This window comes from Aplidium turbinatum, chromosome 2 (genome assembly GCF_918807975.1).
Source record: "Aplidium turbinatum chromosome 2, kaAplTurb1.1, whole genome shotgun sequence".
In the NCBI taxonomy this organism is placed as follows: Eukaryota; Metazoa; Chordata; class Ascidiacea; order Aplousobranchia; family Polyclinidae; genus Aplidium; species Aplidium turbinatum.
Genome location: NC_137473.1, coordinates 23,329,920 through 23,341,561, shown reverse-complemented (window position 1 = coordinate 23,341,561; position 11,642 = coordinate 23,329,920). Strand labels below are relative to the sequence as shown.

The window sequence follows — 11,642 nt, the reverse complement described above, 5'->3', positions numbered from 1 at the left end:
AGCCGACTTATTTTAAAATCTTTGGGCCTACGTAATCCCAACTCTACTGCCAACGTAGTTCATCGTTGGTACCTACGCTGGCCAAACGCACTTTACACTTTTCGTCGCAGTTGGCCATACATATTTTGCACTAATCGTTGTAGTTGAGCAACGTTGGTTAAACTTAACCTGCAATTTCAAGTTGACACTGTCCTGATGATCCAATATGCCAATACGATGACCATCTTCTTATACTGAGCAAATTTAAGTCAATGATGTAAACAAACGTAAAGTTGTTGAAAAATACATTTATTCGAATGGTAAAATGCACCACCCATGCACAATTCACAGCTACGACAAGACATGCATAAAAGTCTAAAAACACAGTGGACTGAGGTACTTCATGCCTCATCAGAAGACTGCGCCTGGATGTAACAACGTGATCTGTGGCGGCTCAAACGCAAGTACCTATAAAACAATATGCAACATTTGTAAAGAAAGCAGGGATGAAAGAAAATATACTGTACAGTGCAAATTAGGTCGTGTTTACAGCACCGTGAAAGAACAGACTCTAATTGCTACATATCCCATGGATATGTGTATGCAACACCCGGTTATGTTACAATAACAAGCATTTTTTTAATACATCCTAACATTCCTCAGTATGTTTTAATTCTGTAATTCGTAGCCTATACGATGGGGTGGGGAATGGGTATACCGTTATGTTCTATCAACCTCTAACATTAATGCACATTCGTTAATCGTGTTAATGCGGTTTGCCTTCTCTAACCAGTGCAAATTATTATTGTTATCGTTTGATAGATCTTCGAAGTCAAGTCTTAAAATGTGTGTATATTTCTTGAAGTTCTGCTCCAGCAATAAACTAATCGCTGGTTAAGTAAATAAAAATGCTTTTATTGCCCTTATTGAGAGAATAGTAACGATTTGTCAGTGACGGAGAGAACAAATGAACATACCCGCAGTACTTTTTGTAGCAAGACGTTTAAGCCGGCCCCCATCGCGGTCTTCCCACGTCTTAAACCAGTCGCCCAGTTTGTGGTCGATTTCTTGTAGAGTGCATGATTTCGTATTGCTCTGGACAACATCTATAAGTAAAGCAGTTTTGTAAACAAATAATGTTACATCGATTTTTATTTTTACACAATCATCTACAGCAGTGGCCAGCGGCTCTTAACCTGTGGGTAATTACTCAATCTGGGGAAGTTTGAGGTCTTCCAGAGGGCAATGAGCAGGACAGTGCAAATTATTACCAATTTTTAATCAAACTTAAATCATTGTTGGGTTTGGCTTTGGCTATTCCATTCAATTGATTGCCAAAGACTAATAAAATTGGTACGAATGGAATTAATTTTATGCTGCTGTTTGGAAGTCTTCACGAGAAGATGCAGAACAACGTGTTCTTGTCGAAGGTTGCTTATTTGTGCGACTTTTTCTCTGACATAAACGCCTTGAACTGCTTGCAGGGCAAATGGACAAGGTTATGGGATTTAATAGACAAATAATAGATTTAAGATGCCCAACATGCTTAATTGCTTAAAGTGGGGTAACGGGTCAGAAAAGGTTAAGAACGTTGCTCTACAGAGTCTACAGTCTGTTTCACGTGCGTGGCACGATCATCAGGAGAGCTGTAATAAAAATAAAAGCGAGGACATCACCATAAGCATAGCCGCCGAACCCAGGAAGGTCGGCCTTCCTGACCTTTTCGCAGAGAAGGCCACCCTTCCCTGCGAAATCGGCCAGATCAACTTTCTAATCTCATCTTTTTTACTGCACACGAGTAAACAGCAGGTGTTTTTCAACTACATCTAGACTGAGGCATTAATCAGGGATAGTAAACAGCAAATTGACAAAAAAGATTACGAAAAAGGTAAACTTCAGATGCTGCAAAACTTATGATATATCCAAGGTTGTTATTTCATTGAAAATTAATCATGAACAGTAAGTATTCTTTCTGGAGACGATATCATACCAACAAGAGGTGAATACAAAACTTAAACAAACACTTACCTACGACCATGTTCTTTAAGTTTTGCATGGAATCAAAAGAAAACTTTTTCTCTCCACTTAATGTATTTTCCCCTTCCCGGTCCGCGAGACGTAACTTGCGACTTCGTTTAACATCACCTGAGGCATCAATCGATTAACCGTGTCGTATAGGCTTTTTCCTCCTAGATACGACACAGTTGTTTGAACTGCAATAGAACAGATGGATGTTGAAATGCATAAGCCGAGATCGTTAAAACAGCATAGAAAGCAGTCCCATCAAACAGTCGCGGTGCGTACCAGGCTACCAGCGTACATAGGTGTCGAAATAGGGTGGGCCGGGTGGGCTTTATTTTAACAAAATATGTTTTGCCCACCCTGTTTTCATGACACCTATGAAGTGTTCGTTACAATTATTTCCGTTTTTGTTTTTAGCTGAATTATCCAACCAACTGCAGTGTAACCTCTGAAGACTTGCAATAAACAAGATCACAGATATGCGTAAATCAAACGCACAATACCACATTCCAATTGACAACTTTGAAGGTGGGTATGTAAATGAACCCAAACCTCCAAACAGTAACATTGATACCAACATCAGATTGTTCCAAATTCCAGTTATTAACATCAAGGCTAAATATTTTCACCAAGTTGTCCACTTAAACCTCAAAGATATCAAGCATCTGCTCATGTATTTGGATTAAAACGTAGAGATGGCCTCATCACTATCAGACAAAAACTAAAGTCCCGAAAGCTGACGAAATTCTTCAATACCAAACACGATTTTAATGTTTGTGCAGACTAATACTGTGTGATGCTGAAACCAGCTTTGAAATTTTTGTGTTTTCAATATGGAGTTGTGTGATACAAACCATACAACAGCATGTCTGTAAGAATGTGAAGGACTGATTCACACTAAGCGTTTTGACTCCAATATGACATTTGAAATACAAATTAAATATGCACACAATGAATTCAGTTTATTTAAGAATTTCTAAAACAAAACTATATTCTGCCTCATTGAAGCCGAACTGTGACAGTGTGAATCAGCCATAAAAATAGTGGGTTACTCGAAGTCCACTTTGAAACTAGACTGTTTTATTGATTCTTTGATTGCTAAGATCAAGTGTATTTATACTAGAAGAGGACTTCATTTGTTTGAGTAAGTTTTTAAAAGTAGTTTTACTTGATGGGGTATGTTTCACAGTCATAAGATCAATCATTATACACTTTTGACATCGCACCCACTGCATCAGTGCTTGATTTTACTTTAAAAAATCAGTAATTTGCTTGTAACTTTTTTCTGTACATTTTTAAGAGAAAGTTCTTTGGAAATAAGATAGAAACATGTTACTTCTGCAGCATTTAAGCCAAAAACTAACTTTCTAGTATAAGCAGTTATCAAGATATGGCAAAATTAGCTATTTTCAGCTCGTTTGGTGAAATTGCACGGCCACTAGAGGGTGCAAGAACCCAAAATTATGATAGAAGTATTTCATTTGATATTTGGGGCCATATATCAAGACCACTTTTTGAAATTCAATTTTTTTTATTTTTCACTCCACCCTAATGAACAATTCGTACCCTCAGTTACCTTGAAAAGATCAAGAGAAAAAATTAAAAAAGCAGTCGCTGATTGTAGTCGCTGATCGTAGTTTCCGCAAACATTTTAAAAGGATTAGATATCGATTAGCTAGGCATCGGTATCCGCAAACAAACAAACTGAAAAGATCGAGAGAAAATAATAGAACATTGCTGATCGCAGTTTCCGTTTTTCCGCAAACATTTTAAAATTTCCGGTAATGCAAACATTTTAAAATTTCCGGTAATGCAAACATTTTAAAGTTTCCGGTAATGATTCTAAGAGTTTGCCGAAGTCGCTGAACGCAGTTTCCGCAAACATTTTAAAAGGGTCAAGGTTTAGGGTGTTTCCGCAAACAAACAAACTGAAAAGATCGAGTGAAAAAAAAATAGAACAAAGCCGAAGTTGCTGATCGCAGTTTCCACTTTTCCACAGTTTCCGCAAACATTTTAAAATTTCTGGTAATGATCCTAAGAGCTTGCTGAAGTCGCCGATCGCACTCGCAGTTTCCGCAAACATTTAAAAAGGGGTACCTCTAAATACCCATTGTCAGGCATTAGACAAATCCTAGACAATGCCTTGAAATTACCGACAATGCCTGAAAGTAGCTACTCTACAATGCCTGACAACCCCTGAAAATGCTATAATGCCTAACAAACCCGTCAACCACTGATAATGATCGACAATGCCTGGAAATTCCCAACAATGCCTGAAAGTAGTTAGCCTACTCCACAATACCTGACAACCCCTGAAAATGCTCCACAAACCCCCAAAAAGCCTACTATGCCTGACAATGGGTATTTAGAGGTAGGCATACCGTTTTAAAAGGGTTAGGCTTGGTTAGAGTTTCCGCAAACATTTTAAAAGGGTTCGGGATTAGGGTTGATCAAAGTTTCCGCAAACATTTAAAAATTTCTTTAAATGATCCTAAGAGTTTTTGTTTGTTTGCGGAAAAATTTTAAAATATTTGCAGAAACTGTGATCAGCGACTTCGGCTTTTTTTAATTTTTTTTTTGATCTTTTCAAGGTACGAACTGACGGTACGAATTGTTCATGGTGGTACTAATTAGGTTGCATCCGATGCTGCGCAATCTACTTCATAAAACAATCTGCAAAAAAACTTGTGGTATATACATAATGTGGTGATAGTAGCAACATTCGAATCCTGATAAAAAACTTCTCGTTGACATAATAGTCATTTTTATGCCACTTGAAAGTGAAGATACCACTTTTTGAAAAAATCGAGTAGGCTACTTCTAAAAATGTTACTTCAAAACCAATAAACAGGTCACGTAATTGCCGTAAAAAGTATTAAATAGTTTACCCTGAAGAATAGATTAGAGTCAACTGAAATAAACCTTACCTGAGTTTCATGATGATCATTCATTTGGGCAGTGCTCTCATAAATGAAAACCTGAAAGTCCCCAAAGCTATGTCTAAAAATTCCTAGATTACATCAAAGTTCCCTAAATCATTATTACATTCAAACAGTTTTACGTTCTGAAACAAAAAGCAAGAGTTAAGCGGTTTAAACAACAACACTAGCAAAAACCATTCTACATAACTTTGTTGTATTAGTGGGCAAAGTCTCACAGCAAAAAGCAGTACGGTATGTTAAATTACAGTGATGTTTAACATTACAGGGATACAGTGAAGATTTCCCAATGCTTATCACATGCTAAAAATGACATAAACTGTGCACGACTATCGACTTAGCCTATTCATGAGAGCTAATTCGACTAGTAATTAGTTGATTAGTTCATGTGCTTCAGCATCTGTAGCTGAACTTCATGAGCCCTTGCCAACTGCAACAATTTAGCTCGATCCCTTAATCCCAGTTTGTCAGCTGACTTCATACCTTGGGTGTGTAGCAAACCAACTAAATTTTCTGACTTTAAACTGTTCCTGTAGTCAGTTTTAATGTTCTTCAAGCTATCCGTACTAAAAAGTCATTCAACTGGGGCATTTAAACATGGTAGGGACATTAGGCAAGTGACTACTTTGCTATGAACTCAAATACGGAAGAAAACTTGACAAATAAACTTCCATTGATTCTGCAAGCGAACAAGACAAAACTGCAAATGCAAATGGCGTCCAACTCCATTTGGGTTTTCGCGCGTTTTTTACGATTCACGTCACAGACAATTGTAGTTTCTGACTGCGCATGCGCATCGTCATCTCTTTTTAGCGAATTTTGAAAAAGCACGTTCAGATGTCCGCCATTTTTTACAATGTACCAATTACTCGCGTTTGTCAATGCTTTAGATATGGTGTGCTGTGCATATGGATGTAGAAAACGAAGAAAATACAATTCAGATGATAAAAGGAGTAAATATTATTCCAAGATATTTACCAATCTCTCGGATCATGTGTTTGAATGCACCGTTACCAATAATCATATTTTTACACTAGTCAAAACTGTGTAGGCTACAAATGTTATTTAAAAATTAGGTTTTACCGCATTGGTAAGAAAACTTGCAAGCAAATACAAGCTAAATTGGTTCGTAAAACGCTTAACAAAAATTCTATCTTAACAAACGTCTGTAGACGTTGAATCAGTGTAAAAATGACAGATTTTGTTGTATGGCTTGGCTGTAACAGCGCAGCTTTCACGCAAATTTGAGACAGTAACAATGGCGAATGCCTTTTTTTAATTTCTTCAATCGAGATGCGCTGTCTAGTTGTTATAAGATGTTTATGGTTTTTTTAAAGTGCTTGCCTGAAACACATGGTACGGGAAACTGTGTCCAATTATTCAGCTCAGTGTTGTCATAATTTTTTTCGAAAATAAAATGAAAACTTCGAAAACAAAAATGAACGGAGCACGTAAAAATTGCGAGATGAAACTACAGCCCTGATCAATTTTAAGAAGGCAGAGTATAGTTATATAGAGCCATAGTAGAACACTAAAAAAACTAGCTGCTGCTAACAAACTTGAAAAACTGCAGCTAAATTTGCAAATTAGTGTTTTTTTTTTCAGAATTAGTGATCCTCATAGTGATGCATGATTTAGAAAAACATTTCAAATTTTTTTTTTACTTATAGCAATAACGTAAAAAAATTGAGGAGTTACCGTAGTTCGGCCGCAAATAATGACGTTGGCCCAACGTTCTGTACAACTGCACACCAACATTGGAAAAACCGACTTTCTAATTCTAAGTTTTTTTGCATTTTCATTGTCCCATTACAATTGTAAAAGGAATACGATGAAGCAAACTTAAACAATTCTTCGAAGGTATCTTCAATTAAAATATTTCAAAAGTTGGCAAAGTTGGCAAAACTACACTACCCTCAGCCAACCCGAACAACCGTCAGCCTACGTTGGGCCAAGGAAAAATGTTTACTGGGAAATGAAACTGACCTTTGATCCGTCACAACCGTGAAATGACGACCACCTAGGAAATGCTTCCATTTTCGTACTGCTTCGACGATCGCTAAAGCTTCCTTTTCTACGCTGGAATATCGAATTTCACTCTTGTTGAGCATCCTCGAAAATAAAGCTACAGGGCGTCCTTGCTGATTCAGCGTTGCTGATACTGCGTTGTCGGATGCGTCGGTTTTAAGCACAAACGGGAGTTGTTCATTTACTGTCCCAAGAGTAGCAATGCTCAAATCTTTTTTCAACGTGGAGAGAGCTTGTATTGCTTGCTTGTCAAGTGGGAAAGTTTTTGACAAAACCAGAGGTTTAATTTTTTCCGAATACTGAGGGATCCATTGCGCATAGTAAGCAAACATGCCTACCACGCGCTGAAGTTCTTAAGCAGTGTTAGGAACAGGCATTTCAATAACTGGTTTTACTCTTTCAGGATCTGGTTCAACCACACCTTTCGAGATGCGATATCCTAACAATGTTATTGTTTCTACGCAAAAACTACATTTGTCTTCATTAAACGTTAGATTACAGTCTTTTGCAGCACCCAGGAAAACTTGAAGATTTTTATCGTGCTCCTCGCGCGTCTCACCACACACCGTAACGTCATCAAGATAGGCAAATGTTCCTTTGCAAGCATATTTCGAAATGATTCCATTGATAACTCGTTGAAAACAAGGCACTGCATTCTTAAGGCCAAACGGAATCCTTTTAAAGTGATACAGCTGTCCGTTGGCTTCAAAGGCGGTGTACTCTTGTTCTTCAGGCAGCAAGGGACCTTGATGATAAGCGCTGCGTAGGCCTAGATCCAGAGTAGAAAACCATTTGTACTGAGAAACATTATCTATAATGCTTTGCATGTTCGGAATCGGGTAGGCATCCAGCAAAGTAAATTTGTTTACTGTTTGACTGTAGTCCACGCACATGCGTTTTTTATTGTTTTCATTTTTTACAATTACCAATTGAGCACGCCATGGTGACGTGCTTGGTTCAATAACATCATCACGCAAGAGTTGAGCGATTTGATTCTTAATAAAACTTTGATCAGCTTTAGAATATCGACGTGATTTGGAAGCAATTGGGCAACAGTCTCCTGTCATATGCTCAAATAAATGTACTGGCATTGGGCTCCTCAAAGGTTTTAAGGCCCCAAGGTTCAAAGGTTGTTCAGATCCTCCAAAGTTAAAATTTACGCATTTATGCTGTTGTAAAAACTCACGTCCAAGAATTTCGTCCCAGAGCAGTCCGTCCATGACACTGAATTTCACATCAGCATAATCGCGATCCAGGAGTTGTAGAGTTGCAAAGCAGGAGCCTCGAGTTTTCACTGATGAGCCTTTTACAGCTAAATCCACATGCTGCTCGTCACTATAGCTTACTTTCAAGTTAGCGCGATGACTGAATTCATGGCTTATGTGGTTGTTTTGGGCGCCCGTGTCAATAAGGCATTTATCTAGTTTTCCATTGATCTCAATGGATACGTTTACGTTTCGATCTGATTTAGACATCGATGTGAGAGCTGCCAAGCTTGTTGATTGACATGCAGCGGTTGTGTTACTGCTCGTCGAACGGCACACGTTAGCGAAGTGGCCTTTTTTGTTACATTTGTAGCAAATCTGTTCTTTGGCAGGACATTTGTCTCTGGGATGAAGTCTTCTGCCACAAAAGAAGCATTTTTTCTGCTCTATTGCAAGGCAGTCGCTTTTGCGAGGTGGCGTTTTGTTGCTGGATTGGGAATCCCAAGAACGTGACTCGCACACAGCTAGAGGATCATTCAAAGCTTCTCCGCCAGGGGGCATAACGTACGCTTCGGCATTACGTTGGGCATCATAAACCGACCGAGCTTTTTCAAAGACTTTTTGTAGTTCCAAGACATTGTCTTCAAGAAGTCTTTGTCGGATGTAACTTGAAATAATTCCCGCAATAAAGGCGTCCCGAATGGCTGCTTCTTTGTTTTGAGCTGCAGAAACTGCACTAAAGTTGCAGTCAGCACTGAGCTGTTTTAGTCTTTGAAGAAAACTTTCCAGAGGTTCGTCTACTTTTTGCCTGCATGTGTTAAGCCGGTGTCGCGCAAAAATTTCGTTGATTGGTTTATTGTAGAGGGTGTCCAACTGAGCAATGGCGTTATCGTAAGTGTCACATTCACTGATGTGCGCATACACATGTGACTCTAGTAAATTTACTAGGATGTCGAGCTTCGCTTGCGCATCAGCACCCTCAATCCTTGCGATGTAGTTTCGAAACGTCCGCTTCCAATGTTGCCACTTTCTTGAGGCTTCCGGGGAGTTTGTGTCGACCCCAAACACTTGGGGTTGCATGAACTTATGCATAGCTACTATTTTATTAAATTGAAGTAAACTTAATTCACTTGTACAACAACCTTGCAAAGGCTTTAATAAAATAGAAAGCAACTACATCTGCAAATAAAAGGATACATAAATAATTGCTTCCGAACGTACATAATGCTACAACAACAGAACTGAATGAATGAACGAATGAAGAAAACGTAGAACCAAGGCGTGTAGGAAACAAGGCAATAATTAACTGAGTAATAAGCTTGAGGGACAGAGCGCCGTGCTCAGAAACACACGACACAGACGTCGGTAAAACCCCATCATAATGTGATTTCAGGGAGTTCGCAGTACTCGACTGCTGTTGGCGCACCGCGCGGTGGTGTGGCCAGACGTAGAGACATACCGGCATGTTTTTATTGTTCGTCACGTGGTCAAGTTGAATATCATTTTTTGTCTAATTGTAAAGAATTTTTGCGCTTGACACCTAAAGATCAGAGAGATGTTATTGTGAAAGCTGGCAAATGCTTGAATTGTTTGCGCCAGCATATGGTTAGGGATTGCGTTCATGCAAACAACTGTCGTCAGTGTGGGCCGAACAACGATAGGAAACACTATTTTCTTCTGCATGATTTTTATGTGACGTCACGTGATTCTCTGGATTCGGTCGGTAAAGATGATGCTGGTGCCAGAGTTCCTGTGCGTAATGTTAAGATTGGAAATGTTAAAGCAGCCTTTAACCGCATTACTGCTGCTCGTGTTTTGAATCCAATGACTGGCAAATCGAAGTTGGTGTATTGTCAGCATGATCCTGGTTCGCAGTTGACTTTTGTTTCGAGTGATTTGGTCTGCGAGCTTGACATTAACCGTATGACAAAGCGTCGTTTAAAATGGATACTCTGGCTGGTCAGAAACCTACTTGTGCTGACCTTGTTAAACTCAACATTCAGTCGTTAGAGACGAATGAACTGTTGAACTGTTGAATGAACTGTACTGATTGGAAACGACAACGCTTATTTGATGTGTGCTAAAGAAGAGCGTGTTGGTGAGAATCGTAGTGAACCACATGCTTTGCTCACTCCTCTCGGTTGGTTGGCTTGTGGTGGTAAGTCACCCTTAGATGAAAGCGTTGCTAACGTGTGCAGAGTGCAGACGTCTCCAGAGTCGGATGTCATCTCTGGCTTTCAGCGTAAAATTGAGTCTCGTGATATGGAAATAGCAGACCTGAATAAAGTCATTCAGGATTTGATCTTGCAAAATGAAACCTGTGAATTGTCTTGCAATGATATTTTGGCTAGAGAACTTGTCGAACCGAATATTGAGTTGAAAGATGGTCGATTTGAGATACCTGTACCGTTGAAGGAAGATATTGATTTACCTAACAATTTTGTGCTGGCGTCAGATAGAGCTGCTGCTTTAAGGAGGAAGGCTTTAAAACAACCTGAACTTCGTGATTTCCTTACTGACACCATTAAGGATCTTAAATCTGATGGCTATATTGAGCGTGCTGGTGAAGCAGAAAATCTAAAGGGATTTGAATGGTATTTACCATACTTTGCGTCGTCACAATTAAAAAAGCGTATTGTTTACGATGGCAAGTCTGAATTTCGAGGAACTTGTGTTAATGATGTAATGTTTTCGGGTCCTGACTTGTTAAACCCTCTTGTAGATGTCTTGGCTAGATTTCGGCTTGGTAGATTTGGTTTCATGGCTGATGTGACTAAATGCTTCTTTCAAATAAAGTTACCTGAGTCGCAGAGGGATTTGTTTCGTATATTGTGGTTTGAAGATGATGACCTTGAAAATGGTAGAATGGTACCCTTTCGTTTTTGTGTACACCCTTGGGGAATAAAGAGTAGCCCATATATCGCTTGCTTGGCTATAAAGAAAATGATCGAGCAGAATCCCAGCGGTGCTATGGTGACCTGACATTGTGCAATATTGCAAATAATATGTACATGGATGATTTTATATTTTCGGCTGATAGCTTAGAGGAAGCTCAGCAAATCACTCATGAATCAAATGCTTTGTTTGATAGCCGTGGGTTTAAACTTGTTAAGTGGAGTGCTAACAAGGAGGCTATGATTGTCTTGTCAAATTTGGATAATGAGATGCTCTCACCTTTGATTCGTGATGTGGACTTTCAGACTGATGATATGACTTTGCCATCAGCGAAGACATTGGGTTGTGTGTGGCAAACCGAGTCTGACGAGATGCGTATCGCATGTTCCTTAAAGCCCTTAGCTAAACACACGCGCCGAAGTATGCTCAGTCAGCTTGGACAAAATTTTGATCCGCTAGGCTTTGGAGCGCCATTTTTTCTAAAAGCACGCCTGATACTTCAGCAATTGGCAATGGATAAGTTTGATTGGGACACCGAGGTCCCTGATAGCTTTGTAAAAGAGTGGGAGTCGTG

General features: G+C 39.2%; 1 long non-coding RNA gene across 1 annotated transcript; it reads right to left on the bottom strand.

Annotated features, from left to right (window-relative positions):
* Positions 1 to 267: 267 nt before the first annotated feature.
* On the bottom strand, positions 268 to 5,062 carry LOC145765311 (uncharacterized). The gene is made up of 4 exons (XR_014288558.1): positions 4,929 to 5,062; positions 2,008 to 2,192; positions 957 to 1,085; positions 268 to 447 (listed from the first exon to the last, which is right to left on the bottom strand). It is a non-coding gene; the product is annotated as an uncharacterized LOC145765311 (long non-coding RNA).
* Positions 5,063 to 11,642: the final 6,580 nt, after the last annotated feature.